Here is a 24,337-nt window from a genome sequence, read left to right as displayed (position 1 = left end):
GGACGTACTGAAACATTTCTCGCATTCAACAAGCATTGTTTAATGATAATGGTCACATCGACACAGATTCAGCAAAGAACTTTAAATATGTGCTTAACTGGAACGCGTTCAATCCTATTAAAGTCAGTGGGACTTAGGTATGTGCTTAAATGCTCTGCTGAATCAGGGTCTAAAATGTAATGCTCACCATTGCAATTTGCCTTTTTGCTCCATGCAAAAGATTTTATTTCCATGAAAAAATACAGTTTTAGCTCCCAATCCCACAAAAGCTTCACTTTAATGTGACTACTAGATTTCAGAGGGATTACTGAAAGTTAAGTGTGTGCATAAACCTTTGTAGTGACATCCATATGATAAACTGCATTTTTCTTATGCTTTTGACCACCTCACCTGCACTCTGTCCACTAATCCATTTGCCTTCTAATATTTCAAAACTTGAGCATCTCCAAACAGCTGCCACTTTATTTGTAATTTACAGAACCTAATTCTTCCTGAAATGTGGAATTACCTTCCCTAATGTCACATATCTGTAGTTTGATATGGTTGTATATTCTTGGGCAAGATCTGAAAAAGGTGGGAGGCTGTGATGGCTATAGAGGTGTCTGTTTGCACCTCCTTAGGCATGGCTATCAGAGAAGTATCTTGTTGCATTTGTTGGGCAGCTCTGAAATCCCATTAAGAGCACCCAACCTCTTGTTCCTATTTTAAAGGAATGCCATAACTGCACTGAAAATGCCCCAAACACCCATATGAGTAAAAAGCAACCAACCAAACAACAACAAAAATGCTATAGCCACCCAAGCTGCTAAATTCAGTAACATAAGCTTTTGAAAATGTTAGCCTTCAAAACTACAGCCTGATTTCCTTTGTTAAATAGACAAACAAATACATTGATACAGATGCCATCTTTTTTTCCACCTCCAGGGGAGAACAAAGATTTTTGTTTGAAGCTCTACTGGTTGTTTTTATATATATAAATGGATATGTCAAAGTGTCTGAACTCTTTGATGTACAATAATTTCCTTTGAGGTCTTTGGAAAATATCAAGAGAAATGTATCACTAATTCCAGTTATAACTTACACAGCATTGTTTAAATGAAGAAAACTGGCATACTTTGGGAAAGAGCGTAGACCTTTATTTAAATGATTATGTTATGTGGGATACAATAGCAAGATGATTTTCTTACTAAACTACTGATTTATGTCTTGTGATAGGAAATAATTAAAAGTTAAAAAGTACCAATGAATGTATATGTTCCTGAGCTTTGGCTGGAATCCTGACAATTTCCCCCCCTTAAATCTTGGAGAAAAAAGTCAGTAAGCAGAGCCTAAGCATTGAGAGAAGCTGCCTGACATCAGAACTGGTTATTGCTTGGCAGCTGAGAAGGAAACATACATGGGGGCGGGGGTGTTCATGGTAGTGAAGAGATGGAAAAGAAAAAACATACACTGCATAAATATAAAACCGTAGGAGAAAACAATTGTCCAGCTTCCTGTTCAGGCCCTAGAGCATCTCACAGGCTTCAGATCTGGGAAATACATATAGATGTAAATTTGATTTTTTTCCATGTAATTATTTTGTCCCATCATAAGACATAAAGCAGATGTTCAGTGAGAAAAATCATCTTTTATTGTATCCCATATAAAGTCATCATTATATAAAGTGTTCATGAAACACACACACACGTGTGTGTGTGTGCAAGTTAAATGTGTGTGTGTGAGATATATAAAGATTTTCAAGAAGAATTTCTTAAGTCAGACCCCAGTCCAGCAAGCTTTATGCTATTTATGTGGGTAGTCCCTTTAAAATCAATGGAACTACTTATGTAAATAGCTGTCTGCAGGATCAGGGCCTAAGTGACCAGATTTTCAGATGTGCTGAGAGCCCCGGGGGTTCCCACTGAAGCCAAAACGATCTCCTAGCGTTCAGGCACATATTTAGGAATCTAATTGTAGGTTCCCATTTTTAAAATCTTGGCTACGTATATTAGAGGTGATACATCTAGCATAAGGTTGCCAGTACTTTCTATTGTAAAACCTTGTTTTCAGATCCTGATGACTTTGCCAGACTTTAACCATTTGAGCTAAATATATATAATGTTGAAAAATGTATACAAAAATTTCATTTTAAAGCTGTAGTGCTTCCATACTATGGATCAAGGACTTGAAATGTGCAAGGGGTATGGTCCCTTGGTGACTGGGATCTCTCTCTTCCCCCCTCCCTTCCCTGTGGAAATCCACCCAAATTTAGCCAGATTATGACCTTCTGTAAACCTCAGTTCACAGATGCTCAATAAAGACTTGTTAGAGTTTGGCAGATAATTTTTCCAAAGACACCATTTGCACTGAGGATGCTCCAGCCAGAGGACTTTTCCTGAAAAGGTTTATCCTGGAAGCCAGGGCCTGCTGTGGTGCTGGGCCGAGGAACTGAGAGGAGAAAGACGATTCTCACTGGTCCTTCTGCTGGTGCCAAGGCAATGGAGAAGAGAAGGCGAAAACAGCCTGTATGGAATGCACAGGTATTAGGAGCACGGTAAAGGGTGAGAATTGGAAAGGGTTTTGGTGTAGGATGGAGACTAGGACAAGGAACTGAGAGTGGGAGTAAGGGTATGTCTACACTACAGAATAAGGTTGAATTTATAGAAGTCGGTTTTTTAGAAATCGGTTTTATATATTCGAGTGTGTGTGTCCCCATAGAAAATGCTCCAAGTGCATTAACTCGGCGGAGTGCTTCCACAGTACCGAGGCAAGCGTCGACTTCCGGAGCGTTGCACTGTGGGTAGCTATCCCACAGTTCCCGCAGTCTCCACAGCCCATTGGAATTCTGGGTTGAGATCCCAATGCCTGATGGGGCTAAAACATTGTCGCGGGTGGTTCTGGGTACATATCGTCATGCCCCCATTCCCTCCCTCCCTCCGTGAAAGCAGCAGCAGACAATTGTTTCGCGCCTTTTTTCCTGAGTTACCTGTGCAGACGCCATACCACGGCAAGCATGGAGCCTGCTCAGATAACCGTCACCGTATGTCTCCTGGGTGCTGGCAGACGTGGTACTGCATTGCTACACAGTAGCAGCAACCCATTGCCTTCTGGCAGCAGACGGTGCAATACGACTGGTAGCCGTCATCGTCATGTCCGAGGTGCTCCTAGCCACGTCGGCTGGGAGCGCCTGGGCAGACATGGCCGCAGGGACTAAATTTGGAGTGACTTGACCAGGTCATTCTCTTTAGTCCTGCAGTCAGTCCTATTGAACCGTCTTATGGTGAGCAGGCAGGCGATACGGATTGCTAGCAGTCGTACTGTACCATCTTCTGCCGGGCAGGCAAGAGATGAGGATGGATAGCAGTCATATTGCACCATCTTCTGCCGGGCAGGAAAGAGATGAGGATGGCTAGCAGTCGTACTGTACCATCTTCTGCCGAGCAGCCATGAGATGTGGATTGCATGCAGTCCTTCTGCACCGTCTGCTGCCAGCCAAAGATGTAAAAGATAGATGGAGTGGATCAAAACAAGAAATAGACCAGATTTGTTTTGTACTCATTTGTGTCCCCCCCCCGCCGCCTGTCTAGGGGACTCATTCCTCTAGGTCACACTGCAGTCACTCACAGAGAAGGTGCAGTGAGGTAAATCTAGCCATGTATCAATCAGAGGCTAGACTAACCTCCTTGTTCCAATAAGAACAATAACTTAGGTGCACCATTTCTTATTGGAATGCTCCGTGAAGTCCTGCCTGAAATACTCCTTGATGTAAAGCCACCCCCTTTGTTGATTTTAGCTCCCTGAAGCCAACCCTGTAAGCCATGTGGTCAGTCGCCCCTCCCTCCGTCAGAGCAACGGCAGACAATCGTTCTGCGCCTTTTTTCTGTGTGGACGCCATACCAAGGCAAGCATGGAGGCCGCTCAGCTCACTTTGGCAATTAGGAGCACATTAAACACCACACGCATTATCCAGCAGTATATGCAGCACCGGAACCTGACAGAGCGATACCGGGCGAGGAGGCGACGTCAGTGCGGTCATGTGAGTGATCAGGACATGGACACAGATTTCTCTGAAAGCATGGGCCCTGCCAATGCATGCATCATGGTGCTAATGGGGCAGGTTCATGCTGTGGAACGCCAATTCTGGGCTCGGGAAACAAGCACAGACTGGTGGGACCACATAGTGTTGCAGGTCTGGGACGATTCCCAGTGCCTGCGAAACTTTTGCATGCGTAAGGGCACTTTCGTGGAACTTTGTGACTTGCTTTCCCCTGCCCTGAAGCACATGAATACCAAGATGAGAGCAGCCCTCACAGTCGAGAAGCGAGTGGCGATAGCCCTGTGGAAGCTTGCAACGCCAGACAGCTACCGGTCAGTCGGGAATCAATTTGGAGTGGGCAAATCTACTGTTGGGGCTGCTGTGATGCAAGTAGCCAATGTAATCAAAGATCTGCTATATCAAGGGTAGTGACCCTGGGAAATGTGCAGGTCATAGTGGATGGCTTTGCTGCAATGGGATTCCCTAACTGTGGTGGGGCTATAGACGGAACCCATATCCCTATCTTGGCACCGGAGCACCAAGCCGGTGAGTACATAAACCGCAAGGGGTACTTTTCAATAGTGCTGCAAGCTCTGGTGGATCACAAGGGACGTTTCACCAACATCAACGTGGGATGGCCGGGAAAGGTACATGACACTCGCATCTTCAGGAACTCTGGTCTGTTTCAAAAGCTGCAGGAAGGGACTTTATTCCCAGACCAGAAAATAACTGTTGGGGACTTTGAAATGCCTATATGTATCCTTGGGGACCCAGCCTACCCCTTAATGCCATGGCTCATGAAGCCGTACACAGGCAGCCTGGACAGTAGTCAGGAGCTGTTCAACTACAGGCTGAGCAAGTGCAGAATGGTGGTAGAATGTGCATTTGGACGTTTAAAGGCACGCTGGCGCAGTTTACTGACTCGCTTAGACCTCAGCGAAACCAATATTCCCACTGTTATTACTGCTTGCTGTGTGCTCCACAATATCTGTGAGAGTAAGGGGGAGACGTTTATGGCGGGGTGGGAGGTTGAGGCAAATCGCCTGGCTGCTGGTTACGCGCAGCCAGACACCAGGGCGGTTAGAAGAGCACAGGAGGGCGCGGTACGCATCAGAGAAGCTTTGAAAACCAGTTTCATGACTGGCCAGGCTATGGTGTGAATGTTCTCTTTGTTTCTCCTTGATGAAACCCCCCGCCCCTTGGTTCACTCGCTTGCAGGCTAACCACCCTCCCCTCCTCCCTTTAATCATTGCTTGCAGAGGCAATAAAGGCATTGTAGCTTCACATTCATGTATTCTTTATTCATTCATCACACAAATAGGGGGATGACTACCAAGGTAGCCCAGGAGGGGTGGTGGAGGAGGGAAGGAAAATGCCACACAGCACTTTAAAAGCTTACAACTTTAAAATTTATTGAATGCCAGCCTTCTTTTTTTTGGGCAATCCTCTGTGGTAGAGTGGCTGGTTGGCCGGTGGCCCCCCCACCACGTTCTTGGGCGTCTGGGTGTGGAGGCTATGGAACTTGGGGAAGAGGGCGGATGGTTACACAGGGGCTGTAGTGGCAGTCTGTGCTCCAGCTGCCTTTGCTGCAGCTCAACCATACACTGGAGCATACTGGTTTGATCCTCCAGCAGCCTCAGCATTGAATCCTGCCTCCTCTCATCATGCTGCCGCCACATTTGAGCTTCAGCCCTGTCTTCAGCCCGCCACTTACTCTCTTCAGCCCGCCACCTCTCCTCCCGGTCATTTTGTGCTTTCCTGCACTCTGACATTATTTGCCTCCACGCATTCGTCTGTGCTCTGTCAGTGTGGGAGGACAGCATGAGCTCAGAGAACATTTCATCACGAGTGCGTTTTTTTTTCTAATCTTCACTAGCCTCTGGGAAGGAGAAGATCCTGTGATCATTGAAACACATGCAGCTGGTGGAGGAAAAAAAAAGGGACAGCGGTATTTAAAAAGACACATTTTATAAAACAGTGGCTACACTCTTTCAGGGTAAACCTTGCTGTTGATATTACATACATAGCACATGTGCTTTCGTTACAAGGTCACATTTTGCCTCCCCCCACTGCGTGGCTACCCCCTCAACCCTTTCCCCTGCCCGTGGCTAACAGCGGGGAACATTTCTGTTCAGCCGCAGGCAAACAGCTCAGCAGGAACGGGCTCCTCTGAATGTCCCCTGAAGAAAAGCACCCTATTGCAACCAGGAGACCATGAATGATATCTCACTCTCCTGAGGATAACACAGAGAGATAAAGAACGGATGTTGTTTGAACGCCAGCAAACATACACTGCAATGCTTTGTTGTACAATGATTCCCGAGTACGTGTTACTGGGCTGGAGTGGTAAAGTGTCCTACCATGAAGGAAGCAATAAGGCTGCCCTCCCCAGAAACCTTTTGCAAAGGCTTTGGGAGTACATCCAGGAGAGCCGCGAATGCCAGGGCAAATTAATCCTTTCACATGCTTGCTTTTAAACCATGTATAGTATTTTAAAAGGTACACTCACCGGAGGTCCCTTCTCCACCTGCCGGGTCCAGGAGGCAGCTTTGGGTGGGTTCGGGGGGTACTGGCTCCAGGTCCAGGGTGAGAAACAGTTCCTGGCTGTCAGGAAAACCGGTTTCTCCACTTGCTTGCTGTGAGCTATCTACAACCTCCTCCTCCTCATCATCATCTTCTTCGTCCCCAAAACCTGCTTCCGTGTTGCCTCCATCTCCATTGAGGGAGTCAAACAACACGGCTGGGGTAGTGGTGGCTGAACCCCCTAAAACGGCATGCAGCTCATCATAGAAGCGGCATGTTTGGGGCTTTGACCCGGAGCGGCCGTTCGCCCCTCTGGTTTTCTGGTAGGCTTGCCTCAGCTCCTTAAGTTTCACGTGGCACTGCTTCAGATCCCTGTTATGGCCTCTGTCCTTCATGCCCTGGGAGATTTTGACAAAGGTTTTGGCATTTCGAAAACTGGAATGGAGTTCTGATAGCACGGATTCCTCTCCCCATATAGCGATCAGATACCGTACCTCCCGTTCAGTCAATGCTGGAGCTCTTTTGCAATTCTGGGACTCCATCATGGTCACCTCTGCTGATGAGCTCTTCATGGTCACCTGCAGCTTGCCACGCTGGCCAAACAGGAAATGAGATTCAAAAGTTCACAGTTCTTTTCCTGTCTACCTGGCCAGTGCATCTGAGTTGAGAGTGCTGTCCAGAGCGGTCACAATGGAGCACTCTGGGATAGCTCCCGGAGGCCAATACCATTGAATTGTGTCCACAGTACCCCAAATTCAACCCGGCAAGGCCGATTTAAGCGCTAATCCACTTGTCAGGGGTGGAGTACGGAAATCGATTTTAAGACCCCTTTAAGTCGAACGAAAGGGCTTCATCGTGTGGACGGGTGCAGGTTTACATCGATTTACAACGCTGCTAAATTCGACCTAAAGTCCTAGTGTAGACCAGAGCTAAGAGAGGAGGACTGGAATAAAGGGGTCTGGGGCAATGTGGGATTGGGACAAGGAGCCAAGGGGCCTGGTGACAGAATGATCTGTAACCATTAGAGAACACTTCCCTCAGAACCTGAAATGAAATCCCAAATTCCTGAGTCTTACCATCTCTTTGCTATCAGCAAATAGCTGTGAAATCCACTGGCAAAGTATTTGCCTCATCTTCCTCTAGTGACTGGCCACACAGAGAATGGCAACCTACTATTGCTAACATTTGCTCTGTTAGCTCAAATAGCAGAGCTCTGTGTTTGGCTCTAGATTCAAACCTTACTGATTAATCATGTTGGGAGTTAATGTGTTTCTATATGATAGAATTTTTCTTTTTTGTTTGCTTTTTTAAAATCTAGGATATTACACAAAAAAACTGAATGAGGCAGGGTTGCTTTAGAGAAACAATAGCATATGATCATGTAATTAAAGACTGTGTCATAATGCATATGCACAACAGGGGCAAATTATGGTTGCACAAGCAACCTTAATTCTGACATTTCCTAACTTTCAGGGGCTTGACTTTACAGCTTTGTCATGCTCTCTGCTCCGTTTTTATGCCCAGTTATATACATATATTTGTAACCTTCAAATCCAACATACTACTATTAAACATATACTTTCCTTATCCCTTTTATTCCCACAGGGTCAAATGAATGGGAATGGCTACTTTTCTACATTGTGCCTTGGGGAAACAACACATAATGAATGAACAGATTAAGTTTTCAGAGTTCAATCATTCACAAAATTAAAAGCAGAGTATTGCCTTATGCTTTGATGTATTTCAGTTGTTTCACATTGCTTCAAGTTGGAACTTTTTTTCTTTTTTGTTATTTTTACAAATCTGTCTGCTGCCAATTCCCAGCTTGTGGTAGAGGAACTGAGATCTGACCATATGCTATAAAAGAGAAATTCTTTCACATTTGGATTTTCAGGAGGGTTTGTAGCTCCTTGAGCCCCATAACCTACCTCACCAATGAATTCCTTTTGGCTGCAGTGGCATCTGTTGGTGAGGGCAGAGCTGATTAACTGCAGGCTTGGCTTCAGTGATGGAAATTAGCCCACAAGCTGCTTCTACATACAGCAGATGTTTCCTTTCTCTCCCCACCATTATGTTTTTGTACTAGTGGAAACATTTGGATGAGTTAATATAGTCTTTGTTCACACAAATAAATTAAATGATTTAATCTGGAAATCTACCATTGCCACCCATTAAAGTGCCTACTTGACCACAGGGCCAGGTCCGTTAATCACTAATATCCATAAGCATGGTGACAGTTCCTTCTGACAAAACATAAACAATCATCTGTACAATAAAAACTTTTTTCCCCTCCAGAAACAAGTATCTTTCTCCCAAACTTATTTAGTGAGCACAGTACACTACTTGTCGTCTTTCCTGGCTGTAGATCTCTGTAATGTGTCAATGGTGAAGATTCATGAAAAGAAATGCTTTCTTCTAACACTGGAGCTTTATTACAATAAGGAAAATAATATCCTTAAAGCTATACACATTGTCTCTGTTCCTTGCTGAGTGTCTTCCATAGATTCCTCTTGCCTGGCTTCCAGCCACAGAGTTAAAGAAACAGAACTCCCACCAGTCCATATGTATCTAAGAGAGATAGTTAATATATATATATATATCACAAGAAAATTTAAACTAATATAGCTTCATTTAAAATTTCAGTTTTCCGTGGGAAGTTTTAATGTGAAAAAATGCAAATGTTTTTGTTTATATGTAAATTGACATTTTGTTTCAGCTTTTGAAACCAGAAATTATTGGTTTTCCACTTTTGAATTTTGAATGTTTGAGTCTTTCCTTTAACTGGGGGTGGCAGGGTGGGGAGAAAATTTGCAAAAGGAGGCTGGAACTTTGAAAATAGAGAGGAATTTTTTTAAAAAGTGGTATGCCATAACCCCACCTTTAGAAATTTAGGCTCTGATTCTGCAAAGATTTAAGCGTATGTTTAACTTTAAGTAGGTAATAGTTCTCACACTGGGATATTGCAAGGAAGGGCTAAGGTGTGTAACATATCACTAGATAAGTCAAGGTGTAAGCACAAGTTCTCAATGGAACTAATCATATGCTTAAAGTTAAGCATGGGTATGAATTTCTAGCATTAGGGATTTACTGATTTTTCATTTGAAGCAACTCTGAGCTCCTTATAGTTATGCATACTAAAAACCAACATTTATAAAATATTTTTCTCCTTATTGCTTATTTTTTTAGGCAGAATGCATTAGATATGTCAGTGCACAGAAAAAAAAATCCTCATAATTCTACTTTTGTTTCTAATAAGTTCCATTTTACATGTAAAGTTCTCCATAATTCCAATGGAATTCTTGAGTAAAACTCTGCAACCTATTATTTGTTTAGAAACATCTTGTCAGTTCAAACCCCTTTTCTCTTTATGAAAGAGAAATGCATTCTTCATCTCTGATATGTTTTCAGTAGGAATGAGGAAGGGGAATGTTGTATTTGTGAAAGTATATTATGGAAAGATATTATAAGGGGTTATCTAGTTTTATGTAAACAAATCCCAGTAGCACATTGTCCTATATAATCAAACTATAATAATATAAAGTCCTGTCACCATCATCAACAAAATCAGGTAGTAGCAGGAAAAAATCAGGAATATGTTACAAGTCTGTTTAAAATTTCACCTTTGTATCTCATTCCTTAACATATCTGGGGCAAAACTCAGTAATTACAAATGAATGTAGCTCTACTGATTTCTGTGGAGTTATATGTCCGTCTGTACTGGGTTAGGATCTGCTCATACACTTTATATTCTTTTTCCTAAAATTTTAGTTAACATGAGAGAGAATTTCTTGGTTCTGTACTGACACAATAAGATGGAGGAATTCATACAATATTTTAGGGAGATAGTTAATGTGTTTGTGTTCTTCTGCCCTCTTCTGAATAGAATCACAATAGCTGTTCTGTTTTCCATAGTTCACATAGTTACTAGTCCCTATTTTACTACTAGCTAACTTTAGATCAAGTAGTAAGGATCTAGCTGCTAGCTCCTAGTATCTCTGATGAGCTGCCCATAATATAAGTGAGGCACTGCATTCTCCTCTAGCTTCAGCTTCCGGGTGATCTCATGTGTAGACCCACACAGAGGAGATCACACTAGTCTAGTCTTTCATCAACAAAGGCATAAATAACTGCAGCAAAGGAGAGAGAGAGAGAAATGGTCATTTTTCTTTTGCCATGTGCATATGATCATCTCATAGCCACAGATGCTACCGGCGCATCTAGGATCAGCAGAGGCATTTATAAGACCCCTAAATTATGAAACTTCATTACAAATGGTAGCCATACTTCCTCAATCAGGAGTCTAGATAAAACCTTCACCAAGTCATCCAGATGATTCCCTCCCAACCTATCATCACTACTTCCTCCTTCTCTGGTTTGAGCCTCAGCCAGCTGGCCCTTAGTCAAGTCCATTTCATGTAAGCACTAGCAGCAGCAGCAATGATGATGGTATAGAACTAAGTATCATCAGCATACTGATGACATCACAGCCCAGGTCGCCTTCCAGCACATCTCCTTAAGACCTTCACATACATGTTGAACAGAAGCAGTAGCAAGATGCAACAGTGTAGGAACCCCCATAAGAGATATTCTGTGAAGAGTAAGAATTGCCCAAATATACCCCGTGGGATCCTCTCCATTAAAGTGAGCCATGTTATTCAGCAGTGACTCCCTCCATCCATCTCATCTGAGACGTACAGATGTCTCAACAACAGCTTATAGTCAAAAGTATTAAATGTAGCCAATGCATGTAAATAAACTGAGCATACATAATTGTGAAAATGATCAAGTGTTTTAAGTGTCTATTTTAACTGGCATACTTGCATCATTCAATTTCTTTCAGCAGCCATATGTTCAAGGTAAATTGCATAAACATGTGAACACAGTGAAATAAAAAAAGATAAAAGACTCCCTACCAATTCTACCATCAATAGATATCATTATGCAATGCCCCCAGCCACAACCTTTTTGAACATATATTTTCATCATGATACTCCAAGTTCTTCTTAATTTTTTAAATTTGATTAACGTACACAGGAAAGCGAAGCACGGATGCAACTTTTGATTTTAAGGAAATCACTTTTTTCAAAAACAATCAAAAAGCCCCAGTTTAAAAAGCATATTGACTGTGGCAAAGGGGGTTTAAGAGACTTTTTTCTTAAATTCAGCTAGGATTAGAACCCAAGATTTTTGTGGCTCCCAAACCATTTTTCTGAAAAATAAGGTAAAATTTTCTAAAGTGCCTAAATGATTTAGGAGCTGAAGTCCAATTTTTGAAATGACGCAGCCAAATGTTCAAAGGTATTCAGGTGTGTAAAGATGTAGATTGTGCTGAGTGGGATTTTCAAAAGGATCTAAGCAGGTTAGGTACCTAACTCTCATTGAAATCGTTGCCTCTCGCCCCAGGCCATCCTGCCACATCTGCTGCTAGCCAGGGCACTTAGCACAGAGCCCTTTCATTATAAAAGAGTGGGAGCAGGTGGCTGGGGTTTCTCTGTGAGTATTCTGAGACTCTGGAACTGGCATTCCCCTTTCACCCCACAGTCAGGAATAGCTCAAATTTGGTGACCTTCTGGGCATTCTGCAAAAAGCACCTTTTGCCTGCATTTTGAAGAAGACTGAGGGTACACTGCCTAGACAATAAAGGAGCAGAAAGGAGTGTTTGTAGGTGACTGGCTGAGCTCCAGATGAATTGTTTTAATACTGCAATAACTGGAAGTGCTTTGCCAATGTACATCAGGGTTTCTTGAGCTTTGGATAGGTGTTTTTAATAATAATAATTAATACATAAAATAAATATGTACACAAAAATTTAATTAAGGTTAAAATGTTTAATTAATTAACTTTTTAAAATAACAGTGTGTATTTAAAAATAACAGTATAGTATTGTATATAATATTGTACTGATAGATCTTCTAAGAATAGAAAAGGACACAGTACCCATGCTGAGTCTTTAAGATCTGTAAGCAGCAGTTGATACCATTGACTGTAGTGGTCCCTAGCAGGGATGGATGGAGGTTCTTTGAAATGACTCAATTATTTTTAATATGATAGGAACTAGAGGGTAATTATAGGTAGTTGCACATCTATCCCCAAGGCAGCTCTTGAGCTCAGTATAATGGAGTTTTATGCTCATGAGCAATGAGCCCATTTAGGATGAGGTTAAAAAGAGATTTGGGATGTGCTGTTTTTGGTATGCAGTTGATACCTAACTTTATGCTTCCATTTCATCTGACTTGGCCAATACAGTTGGGTAGGATTACCCAGTGCATGCTGGCAACCTAGATTTAGGCAAGGGCTAGTCGGAAACTGAAATAATGTTGGTAGGTAAGGAATGAAGCCAGAGGAGGTGGCAAGAATTGTCAACATCCTTGTCTGAGGGAGTGCCGCTGTCAATTGTGACACAGGTTTGAAGGGGTCTTATTGTACCCAAAGCTGCTACTGGATGCTTAGATTACCAGTGGTAGTTAAAAGTAGGGCTGTCAAGCGATTCAAAAAATAATCGTGATTAATCATGCTGTTAAACGATACTAGAATACCATCTATTTAAATATTTTGGATGCTTTCTACATTTTCAAATATATTGATTTCAATTAAAACTCAAAATACAAAGCATACAGTGCTCACTTTATATTTATTTTTATTACAAATATTTGCACTGTAAAAAACAAAAGAAATAGTATATTTCAATTCACCAAATACAAGTATTGTAGTGCAATCTCTATATAATGAAAGTTGAACTTACAAATGTACAATTATGTACAAAAATAACTGCATTCAAAAATAAAACAATGTAAAACTTTAGAACCTACAAGTCCGCTCAGTCCTACTTCAGCCAATCGCTCAGAAAAAACAAGTTTGGTTATAATTTGCAGGAGATCATGCTGCCCATGTCTTGTTTACAATGTCACCTGAAAGTAAGAACAGGTGTTCGCATGGCACTGTTGTAGCCGGCATCACAAGATATTTACGTGCCAGATGCACTAAAGATTCATATGTCCCTTCATGCTTCAGCCACCCTTCCAGAATACACGCGTCCATACTGATGATGGGTTCTGCTTGATAATGATAGAAAGCAAAGTGATCGGATGCACAGAGGCAGCCCTAGACTAGCTGCCAGCAACTGACACCTAGGCAAACCATGCAATCAATGACCCTCACACCCAAACTGGCAGATCTAGGCTGAGGTTTTTGGTAAACTGGGAAACATTTTGCCCCTTTTTTCCTTGTAATGTTTTTTAAGCATTTTTTTTAAAACAGAGGCTTAATTATTCGGCTTGTCCGTCCATCAGTCTGTGCAACCAATGTTTCTAAGATCAGATAAAATAGAGACACGACATTTTCAGAATAGATTTGTACACAACAGCTAGATGATATTTCAGTCCGATTTCAAATAAAAATGCATTAAAAATGTTAATTATAATTTTATTATTACAAATCCAAAATCATCCATTACACTATCCTGCTTTAACTGCCATTACCACCACATCCAATATAGAAAGAAATAAGGAAACTCTTCAATGAACTTTAACCTGTGTTTACAAAACAAACACTCTGTGCTCTTAAAACATGACTTTTCTTGCTTTAAGTTTTGAAAATTCAGGCACTTGGTCTTTTAGATCCAGTTTTCCAGCTATTTCATGGTCTATTGACATTGTGGCAAGTCCAACAAGTCTCTCTTGCACCATTGCTGAGCGCAGATATGTTTTTATCAATTTTAACTTTGAGACACTATGTTCCCCCACTAGCTATGGAAACTGGCAAAGTTAAAAGAACGTGTAGAGCTATAAAAATGTTTGGAAAACTGTCTGTGAGTTTATTTTTACAGACAAACTCCAGTACTTCTTCAGGAGTGGAATGTTTCTGAAGTCATCTTGAAAAAGCCTGAAGCTCACTACACAAATCTGTAGCATCAATGTCTTTTGAATTGTCATGAGTCAATGCCGAGTCCAGTTTTATACAAAATTCTCTTATCTGTTTTGCTGTTTTCTTTTGCAAGCTGTGGATATCATATAGAAAGCCAAATACTGACTCTAGCTGCTGCATCTGTTGAAATCTTTCCTCAACTGAGAGAATAGCAGTATCAAGGACTGCGAAGTAGAAATTCACTTTGAACCTTTGTTTTGGGTTCTGAATGGGTGTGTCTCGTCCTTCGTATGAAAACTGCTGTTTCTTTTGCTGAATGCGAACTGGCTCTGGTTCAAATTCTGTCAGAAAGTCTATTTCTTCAGCAAGCTCAAGATAATCTACCAGTGTTCTTTCAAACCCTTCATCACTTCTGAATTCCTCCAGAATATTTTAGTTTGCTGCAGTTTTTGAATAGCAGACTGTATGTTCAAGTTCTTTTCCTGAAGCTGCTTACTAGTTAGGTTAATCTCGAAAAGGACCACAAAATGAGTGAAGTCATAAATTAGAACTTGGAAAGGCCATTTGCAAGAGCCTTTGCATCTGAACGTGCTGTATTGCCAGATGATCCAGTAAAGGTAGTATCATCAGAAATTTCAATTAGGGCATCATAAATGTTTCCAAGTTCATAGCGAAGAGGTTTCAAAGCATCAATGTGACTTTCCCATCTTGTCTGACTAAGTGGTTTCACAGTTAGAGAATTCACATGCCGAGTCAGAATCTCCCAATGACATGTTGAGCCTGAGAAAAACACATAAACACGTTGCCCCAGGTCAAAGAAACTGCTTGCCTCCAAACTGCATCATTGACAACCAAATTCAGAGAATGAGCATTGCAAGGAACGAAAAAGGATTGATTTCCATCTTTCTCCTTTGCACACAATTGTCTTTACCCTTCATATTACTCCCATTATCATAGCCTTGGCCATGTAAGTTTTGAACAGATAATGACATTGTTTCAGGCTCTTATAGATTAGGATGAGTCATAAATGCTCAGTCGTGTCCTTCAGTGGTATGAAACCGAAAAAATGTTCCTTTATGAGACATAAACATTATCTTCATCTGCAGACTTTTCCATATCCACAAAACAAATGATCGTTGTCATTTGTTCAACATGACTCACATCTGGTGTACAGTCCAGTATTATTGAAAAGTATTTTGCAGAATGGGCAGCTCTACAATTTTCTTTTTAAAGACATTTGCTAGGATTTGAATCAGTTCATTCTGCATATTTTTTCCTAAGTAATGAACCTGTGTTTCATGATCAGTTATTTTACATAGATGCTCCTTCATGACTGGATCAAACAAAGCTAAGTATTCAACAATTTTTTAAAAGTTTCCATTACCTGGAGTGTATAATTTTTCATTTCTACTGTGGCCGTGGAATGCTACATTTTGCCCACCGAGAACTCTCACTCAAGCAATCAGATGCTCCAATATTTGTTGCCAATATTCTTTTTCCTTGATCACACATAAATTTTCTTCATTAATAGTTTTTCCTTTTTTAATCCTAATTCAAGTTCTTTCCAATTTTGAAAACATTCCAAATGTTCTGTACTTCTTTCATGTGAAGAAAGAATTGAAGATATGTTTTTCCAGTCCTTTGAACTATTTTCAGTAAGTGATGTACCAATTGTTTGATTTCTAAACAACTTGCAGCAAAAGCAAAACACAGAGTCCTTTGACACTGAATATTGTAACCAGTTTTGATTAATTTCTTCCCCATTAATGAGTTTCCTCTTTTAATGCTGAGCAGAGAATTTTCTTTTATTTCCATCCTTAGGGAAGGGAAATTAATGAACTTATTCAGGTCCATGTTCCACGAGAATTTGCCACACGCTGTCATCACATCTGGGCCATGAAGCTGGGTCCCCATACTGTAACTTGTTTGTAACTTCCTCATCCTTTCTTCCTTCTACTTCATTTACTTCAATTTCTGCATGTCTCTCTGAAGGTGAATAAATTTTCTCCACTTCCATATCAGTCTGATGCTGTGAGCTGCCTTCATCTAGAAATCAGTTTCCATCATCTTGAGTTTCCAAACTGCTTCCATGCAGATGTGAGCTAACCTCCTATCCAAGTAAAATTCCTTCATCTGGATGCTGTGAACTGCTTCCATCTTTATTTGGATTAAAGAGAAGATATTTCAGGAAGGATATCTGCTGTTTTGCTTGGTCCTTTTCCTTCTCAGCCTTTCTTTTACGATACTCAGCTCCTGAGGGTTTTCTTTTTCCTCTTTCTGCCATGGGGCATTTGAATATTGTTATGTACTAATTGTGCTCCCGACTGCAAGCATTTTAGCATTAAGGATGGCTGACACACCACATGGTTGGCGATTTAAACCACATTGCAGCCATCCCAACACATCTTTTCACTGCTTAAAGGTTCAATGATTAGTAACATACACTCACTTACCTATCAAAACAGTTAGTTACAGCGTTTACTCAGGAACAAAATGACTTTTTTCGATGTTATAACCCGAAACCAGTTGTTTGGAAAGTAATCCACTCCCTCACAGTTACCCGATTGGAGTGTGATGTCATCACTTTTGTAGTGTATTAAGCATTAATGTTGTTTTTTTTCCTTTATGGACCTTATTTATTACATGTGAACTAGTTATAACAAAGAAAAGTTAATAATTATGCAGCCCAATAATAACACTAAGGTTTAAAGATACTTACATTTTGGATTTATAATGCTAAAAGATGTTATTTTTTATTCTTTGGCACCAAGAAACACAATTTTCCACAGTGTTTGCTCAATTCTTAACCATCTACCTGCAAAGTGTGTTAAAATGACCATTTGACATGTATCAACTTGCAATATCTTTGCTCTACATGAATTTTCGTCTATGTGACATTGATGTATATTCAAGTTAGGTGTCACTAACATTACAGCTCTTGCTGCTGGCTGATGTGTTTCATTGTGGCTGAGTTATTGCTTATTGAAATTGCAGAGTGAGTCATCTTGACCCTACGTCACAGATTGAAATTTTTTTTGCTAAAATATTATTTATTTTTTCAGTAAATAAAAGATTTGACATATTAATAAATTCTCAGAAATGTAGAAAAATTAATTATAATTCATATTTCCTCCGTACGCACACAGAAATTGAAATAGTGACATATTTGTTATTTTATTTGTATTTTTTTCAGCTTTTTCATTTTTTTTTATTTGATTTTTTTCCCCTCGAATTTGGCAGCCCATTTAAGTTGGCACCCTAGGCGCTCACCTAGTTCGCCTCTATGGATGAGCTGCCCCTGCTGACGCATGTTCATTTTCATCATCTGAGTCAGTTGCCACCAGCTGAAAGTTGATTTTCTTTTTTGGTGGTTCGGGTTCTGTAGTTTCCGCATCGGAGTGTTGCTCTTTTAAGACTTCTGAAAGCATTTTCCACCCCTCTCAGATTTTGAAAGGCACTCAGATTCTTAAACGTTGGGTCAAGTTGGGTCACATTGGTACCTTCTTTGCATTTTGTCAAATCTGCTGTGAAAGTGTTCTTAAAACAAACACGTGCTGTGTCATCATCCAAGACTGCTATAACATGAAATTTATGGCAAAATGCGGGTAAAACAGAACAGGAGACATACAATTCTCCCCCAAGGAGTTCAGTCACAAATGTAATGAACGCATTATTTTTTATCTAGCATCGTCAGCATGGAAGCATGTCCTGTCGAATGGTGGCCGAAGCATGAAGGGTCATCTGAATGTTTAGCATATCTGGTATGTAAATACCTTGCAACACTCACTACAAAAGTGCCATGCGAATGCCTGTTCTCACTTTCAGGTGACATTGTAAATAAGCAGTCAGCAATATCTCCCGTAAATGTAAACAAACTTGTTTGTCTTAGCAATTGGTTGAACAAGAAGTAGGACTGAGTAGACTTGTAGGCTCTAAAGTTGTACATTGTTTTGAGTGCAGTTATGTAACAAAAAAAATCTACATTTGTAAATTACACTTTCAGGATAAAGAGATTACACTGCAATACTTGTATGAGGTAAATTGAACAATACTATTTATTTTATCATTTTTACAGTGCAAATATTTGTAATAAAAAATAATAATATAAAGTACACTTTGTATTGTGTTGTAATAGAAATCAATATATTTGAAAATGTAGAAAAACATCCAAAAATATTAAATACATTTCAATTGGTATTCTATTGTTTAACAGTGCGATTAATCACGATTAATTTTTTTAATTGCAGTTAAATTTTTTGAATCAATCATGTGAGTTAACTGCGATTAATCAACAGCCCTAGTTAAAAGCCTATTTACAGCTACATTAGGTGAGATAAAAGCTATTAGAAAGTTTTCATACAATTATTAAAAAATAAATATACCAAGCTTTTTTCAAAATTGGGTATTTTTATGAATTCTTTTGTTTGTTTTCTCAATTTTTTTTTAAACTGGAAACAAAAAAAAAGTTTTTCAGGTTATTTTTTAATTTGTTTTTCAATTTTTTTACTGTTTTCCCCTTTCTCTTTTCTTCACTGGGGAAAAAGCAAAGCAAACAGGAAAATTTTAATTGTTTCAAACTGAAACTTTTCCAAATTGAACATTTTCTATATCAATTATAGTTTTCATGAAACCATTTCAATCAATAAAATAAGATCTGTTTAGAAACTTGTGGAAAGAAAATGATTTTGAAATTTTTGAGATGTTTTGGGAATTGTTTTTCCATTTTGCAATTAGTTCTATGTTTCTTCTGAACCTGGATCTCACTATACTTATCCATACATATGTATAGAGATGAATGTGAAAGAGAGAGAAATGTTACAACCTGAATAAAATGGATGTGTGAGATATTTTGGTACATTTTCTCAATACTAACTCCTCTAGTTTGTGCTAGAGCTGCTATAAGGGGCAGGAAGGGATATTGAATAAGTCACGTTATATTTCCTTGTTAGTTTAGTGAGGGGATATGGAAGACATATTTCACTTGCTTAACTTTCTAGACTTACTAGATGAGAAGTGTCCCTGTCTCCCTTTGGCTTGTTGTAGTGTCCCGTTGATATTGTTATTTGGAAAATGCTTAACACTGACTTTGTAAGTATTGCTGTAACATAGTCAACTAAAATTACATTTAAAAACAGCAAATTTACTTCCTGTATTAACTCACTAAGCAGCTAATAATTCAGAACCTCTGTTATAGAATTCCTTAAAAATATCATTTGTGTGATTTTCCTCTCACTATTTGTAACGTTTTATCTATTAACCTAAAATATATAATATCATTTTATACATATTTCTACATGTATTAGTGCTAAGCAGTGTAGAGGGGATCTAAAAGTCATTGTCCCAGCTAAGGGAGGATCCCAAGCCACAGGCATAGCTGTAAGGGTGTCTTCCAAGGGCCCCCTTGCAAGCCATGGCATAAGGTTCATGCCAACGGAGGGAGCGGGACTACACCATACAACCCTGTAGACATTCTGGGCAGCATTGTGGACCATAGAGGCACAGCACAAAATCTCACCTACAGTATTTTAAAATTTTCCTGGTCAGGGAATGTTCTAGAAAAAGTCATACTAATTTCATTAAAATCTCACCAAAAAGCCTGAAAGCTTTCTTTTCTTTTCTTTTCTTTTCTTTTCTTTTCTTTTCTTTTCTTTTCTCAGCAGATTATGGGGGGGGGGAAGAAATCATTTATGTTTTAACAAAGTATTATATAGTCTCAGAGATTCACTAAATCTCCCAACTACAGTATAAAATCTATTGAGTTTAACATTAGTTTTTAAACTTGTTTGCGAATGAACTGTATTCAGACACTGTGTCTAGGACCATACCATGATTTTGCTCAAGTACACACCTAAGATAGTGAATAGTGTTTTTTTTTTTAACCTGGTTAATAACACATATATATCCATTCACATTGACCAGGCCAAACTGGTTCAATCACAACTACATGTAACTAGCCATTGTTAAACTCTGTATTGGCAATGTAGAATAGGTATCACATTACCTTTTCATGTCCATACATGTTTGATACTTGGCTGAAATTGAAATTGATGTAGATTCCCGACGTAGCAAATGAATTAAGCAATGTGCTCTGCAAATCTTTTTCTGCTCTTTTATAATCTTAGTTTTAAATTTTAGATCAAGACAGCAGCGCTGAGGATAAGAACAATGTGTATCACCAGAGGGGAAAATAATCAGAAAAAGGAATAAGATCAAGTAAGTGAAGCCTCCTCTTTCTCTTCATCATGGGGCTGCTACTTTCTCTCCACATACAAGAGAACACTGTGTTTTTTGTAATATCTCACCTGGACTCGTTCTACCAAAATTCAGTTTCCTTATTTCCAGGACACACTAGAGTCAATAACATACCAGGATGTTTTACATTGTACACTACATTTGTAGCGGAAGAGAGATGGTGAACAGACAAAATTGCTTCTCAGAGTTTCCAGTTTTTTCTGGCGAATGCTTCTGAAAACAGAAGAGGCTCTTAAGCCTGACAAGACATTTAGTGTAAACAATTTGCATCCTATAGCCCTCTAAGAAAAGGCGGAAGACAGAAAAGCTCCAACAGATAATGTCACAGGCAAGGTTGTTGATGATACTGAACTGGAAGACTCATTAACTAATAAAGGACAATGTAAAATGTAATCTGATTCAGAATGACTGGAATTGTTTAAGTACCTGACTAATAGAGTGCAAATGGAGTTCACTGCAGATTCAAATATTAGTAAATTCTGAAGTAAAGAGCCACAAGATATGAGATAAATAGTAAGGCAGGGTAATAAACTGACAAGAAAATAGATTTGAAAGAAATTGGACGAAAATGTTGTATTAAAAGTCATCAGATTGTCAGCTGCAATGAAGAAAGCAGTCAGAAATATTGCTAGAGAAATATACAGAAGGACGAGATTTAAAGAAACACTATAAAGAACAGTATACATCACTGTTCACCATAGATATAATAGTCTGGCATGATAGCAAGTCTCCTTAAGTTACTTTATAAGAAAGGATTAAGAAAGTTGAACTTATTCTCACTGGAGGAAAGGAGAGTTCGTAATGACCTAATTTAGAGATTTTTAAATTGTAAAAGGGATTGATAAAATTGATCCACACAGTGCTGAACTGTAATAGCCTTACATTCAAGAAGTTTGCAACCAGCTCTCTGTGGAGAAACAAATCAATAGAATCTCTCCTACCTGCCAAACTCCTCTTTATGTTAAAGAGGTTCATTCTGAACAGCCGATTGTTTAAGTAACTTAATCAGTTCTTTGCGGGTTTTTTTCTGTGCGCACATGGAATGTGTACCTGTCACAGGGATGCAGAAGAAGGGAAGGGGACATGGCTTCAGCTGACAAAAGCAATTATCTTTAAATCGCTAGTCTGAACATTTATCTTCAATGTAGTATATAACATAGTAAACTAGTATGTTCCTAGGAAAAGTAAATGTAAAGCAATGGAGTTACCCAGATGCTACTCTATTGACACCAATGGAGTTACTTCTAATTTACATCAGGGTAAGTGAGAGAAGAATTGGGTCCATAAGGACCTGGACCACTTTGTACAGTCGTTTATTCCCATGCAAAATGAGTATAAAATGCTTCCTGATCTGAATGGTTACACCAACTTCAGACTCTCTTTGCACTGGTGGAAATGACTATAGAAAGTGCAGGGCAAGAGAGAATCAGGGCCCTTAATCACAAGCACTGGATTTAGCTTTCAGCTGCAGAACTGTATTAGCTTTATAATTCTCCCCTCTCCCCACAGCTTCCCTCTGCTCCCCAATGACATAGAAAAATACAAGTTTAAAATAGACTTTTAAATTTTCGGGGAAAATACTGAAATTGTATGATGTATATAACATGCACTAACAATATTATGTCCTTGTCTCTTGAGAAAGAAAGTAAAAAAATTCCTGCACATATTCTTACATTTTCTGGTAAAATTTCTCTTGAAGATTACAACTAAGGGACTTCAGTCTCTTGGATTTTGATTAGAATGAAGTCATAAATTGTAAATGAACAAAGATTGTCCATACTCAACTGTTTTATACAAGTTGGAAACAAATTTCAATTTGCTCACCCTTTTCCGAGGTTACCCAAGTTGGTATTGTTTGAAAATTGGTTGCAGTCTGTTAAGTAGTCCGGATAAAATAGCAAAGAACTAGAACAGAGTGAAGACAAGACTAGCAGTTCAATGGGCCAAGTGCATCCACAATATGGTGAATAGAATCACACTTAGTATGAGTTTGTCTGCACTACCATATGCACTACCTATATGACTGGAATAAAAAAAGCTTAATCTCCTTAGAGGAAGATAGTTTCCTACAGCCAAATGGATTAGGTCCTTTACATCAAGAATTATTCAGAATCAGGGTGTCTATTTGTGGTTTGTTTGGTTTTCCATTTGGTTGTAGTGTCTTTTTTCTGGGCTGCATAATGGTCAGTTACTCAAGAGGCTACTTTCTGATGGGTGATTGGAAGGAATATGGTGGCCACGGCATTCCCAATTTCAGTTCTGAATGGATTCCTATATATAGCAATCTCGATTTACTGATCAGAATAAACTATCCAGGTTAGATTGGGTAACACTTTTAATGCCATTCCATCGAATATAATTTCTAATTCAGGAAGCTTTCCAACACCAGTGCTAGCCATTGCTTTTCTCTACAATGCAGTAGGTTGGGATCCACCAATTTTTATTGCTCTTCCTCTGGATGAATAGAAAATGGTGGGAAGCATTGAGGTTTCATCCATAAATATGCAGATAAAGCCATTAAGTAGCATTGAATCACTGAATTATAAATCAACTCAGTTAAGTGTCAGAGAAATAAATACAAACCCCAGCTAGAGTTTGCCAGCTCCTGGAACTTTGGCCTGAGCCTGTAGGGGGTCCTGCCATATGGACTACAACAATAATGACTGCCAGAGATTTCTGTGTATGGGTCAGGCAATACCAGCCCTGCAGAGTGACCGAACTCCAACCTGGCTCTGGCTACGAGAGCTAGCTGAGACCTCCATGGGACTCTGGACCAGGGAACCAGGAGAGTACCATGCCCGCTCCAGGTACAAAGACACAGTAAAGTAACCCCTCTTGTTAAGCAGGCTAATGTTTGCAGCACTCATCTCTGGCCTCATGAACTTGTAATTTTATGTGTGTTGATTATATTTCTACTTGTCTCAAACAAAAAGGTCAGTCAAGATGCACTATTTCATTACCTTTAGAAATACATTGCTCAACATTCTCATACTTGTGGTGGAATAACATATGGAGAGCCTAGGGCTAAGCCAACCTGATTACAGAATGAGCCCCACCTGAGAGGGATTTGGCAATTCCCCATAAAGAGCAGAAGATGGATGCAATAAAGAGGAAGAACCAGGCTTAAGTGATGATGAAGGCCAGCTGGGGAAAGAGTACTAAGAAGAAACCTCAAAGAGTAAAGAAAAGCTCTTCAGACAGTGGCCTGGGAGAGATCCTGGAACCTAGAATAGAAGGTTCCCCTACTGGTGCTAAGGAATGTGGCATACAAAGCCTAATGCAAGGGTTATTGAACCCAGCAGGGTGTTGCCGGCTAAGCCTGGAATACAGGCTGAGAAATAGCCCCAGTGAAGGCAGATGGGTTTTACTTGTGTTAATGATACTTTTTTGGAGTTTTAAGTTTGGATAATTGTCCTCCTGGAAGGGGTGGACTTAAGTTAGTGAGCTGGCTTCAAGGATGAGTCACTGGAAGAAAAGCATCACAATGCTGGAGAGACTGCTGGCTGGGGGTGCCAGAAAAACAAGAGCTGCTACACTACACCTGGCTATGAGGGGTTGCCTACTAGTGAGTAGATTGATTTACACGTGGTTTGACTGAATATAATTATACTTTCCCTAAATGTCTCTTCTCTCCTGTAAAGATATCTGTAAAATTGTTCTGTGTCTAAAAAAGACTTGGATTTA

General features: G+C 39.8%; 1 long non-coding RNA gene across 12 annotated transcripts in view; it reads left to right on the top strand.

Annotated features, from left to right (window-relative positions):
* LOC140911533 (uncharacterized) overlaps window positions 1-24,337 on the top strand; it is a 402,088-nt gene that overhangs the window by 136,475 nt on the left and 241,276 nt on the right. For 11 of the 12 annotated variants that reach the window (XR_012159024.1, XR_012159022.1, XR_012159029.1 and 8 more), the window contains one exon: window positions 20,537-20,614. This is a non-coding gene — a long non-coding RNA (uncharacterized lncRNA). Of the gene's footprint in view, window positions 1-18,086; window positions 18,163-20,536; window positions 20,615-24,337 lie in introns of all 12 variants that reach the window. The other variant, XR_012159028.1, reaches the window with a different exon arrangement.

The sequence above is a fragment of the Lepidochelys kempii genome, chromosome 5 (assembly GCF_965140265.1).
Source record: "Lepidochelys kempii isolate rLepKem1 chromosome 5, rLepKem1.hap2, whole genome shotgun sequence".
Taxonomy (NCBI): domain Eukaryota; kingdom Metazoa; phylum Chordata; order Testudines; family Cheloniidae; genus Lepidochelys; species Lepidochelys kempii.
Note: the sequence above shows the minus strand (reverse complement) of the source record. Positions and strands in the feature narration are given on the sequence as shown.